We start from the raw sequence: 1,364 nt of genomic DNA on the forward strand, positions 1-1,364 counted from the left end.
TGACTGATTCCAGGCTTCTGAAATATGAAGCCATTTTAATCAGCTCACCTGGTTTAGAATTAAAAACCACTTCTGCACAAAATCCTGCTCAGTTCCTGTTCGGTGAACCTCCAGAAAAATTATTACACGATTGTACTGAGATCATGGAGCTGCAGACCAGAATAAGACCGGACTTAGAGGATCAGGAGTTAGAAGGGGGAGAGAAGTGGTTTATAGATGGATCTTCAAAAGTTATAGAGGGAAAGAGAAAGTCAGGATATGCGGTAATAAATGGTGCATCTTTGCAAGTTGTAGAATCGGGTCCCTTGAAAGCAGGCTGGTCTGCACAAGCTTGCGAGCTTTATGCTCTCCTGAGAGCCCTCCGGAGGCTGAAAGGAAGGAGAGGGACCATCTACACAGACTCACAGTATGCCTTCGGGGTGGTACACACTTTTGGGAAGATTTGGGAGGAAAGAGGATTGATAAATACTAAGGGAAAAGGCCTAATCCATGGGGAAGTAATTCGGCAGATTCTAGAGGCTGTCCAAGAACCGGAAGAAATATCAGTTGTCCATGTAAAGGGGCACCAGACGGGGTTGCAGTTTCAAACCCGAGGTAACAATTTAGCTGATAAAGAGGCAAAACGAGCAGCTCTGCTCACCGTAAGCATTCCTGTGGTAACTCCGGAGGAATCGCCTGAAATCCCCGTGCTCCCTTCAGAGAGGGAAATAGGGGAATTCAGGAAGATAGGGGGAGTCCTGAGACAGGGAAAATGGTGGTTACCTGATGGGAGGGAATTAATTCCGAGGGAAGCGGCAAGGAAGATATTGCAAAGGTTATACAAACAAACCCATTGGGAAACTCAGGCACTGGCCAAACAGTTCCTGAAATTTTTCGGGTGTAAGGGAATCTTTGAAATTGCTAAACAAGAGGTACAGGGGTGTGTGGTTTGCCAAAAGGTGAATCGATCCAGGTCTAAACAAACTGTTTGGGGAGGGCGTCCTCTCTCATACAGACCATTTGAAAGGATCCAAGTGGATTTCACTGAATTACCAAAAATCAGTAGATATAAATTTTTATTGGTAATAGTTGATAAACTAACACACTAGGTAGAAGCCTTTCCCAGAGCAAGGGCCACAGCCCAAATAGTGTCTAAAATTTTATTAGAAGAAATCATCCCTAGGTATGGGATAGTAGATTGTATTGATTCGGATCAAGGGACTCATTTCACTTCAAAAATTATTAAACAAATTTCAGAAGCTCTGGGTATTAGATGGCAATACCACACCCCCTGGCATCCTCAGAGTTCAGGACAGGTAGAAAGGATGAACCAAACACTTAAATCCCAATTGTCTAAACTCATGCTAGAAACAAAAATGTCATGG

Source organism: Parus major, chromosome 20, assembly GCF_001522545.3.
Source record: "Parus major isolate Abel chromosome 20, Parus_major1.1, whole genome shotgun sequence".
Taxonomy (NCBI): Eukaryota; Metazoa; Chordata; class Aves; order Passeriformes; family Paridae; genus Parus; species Parus major.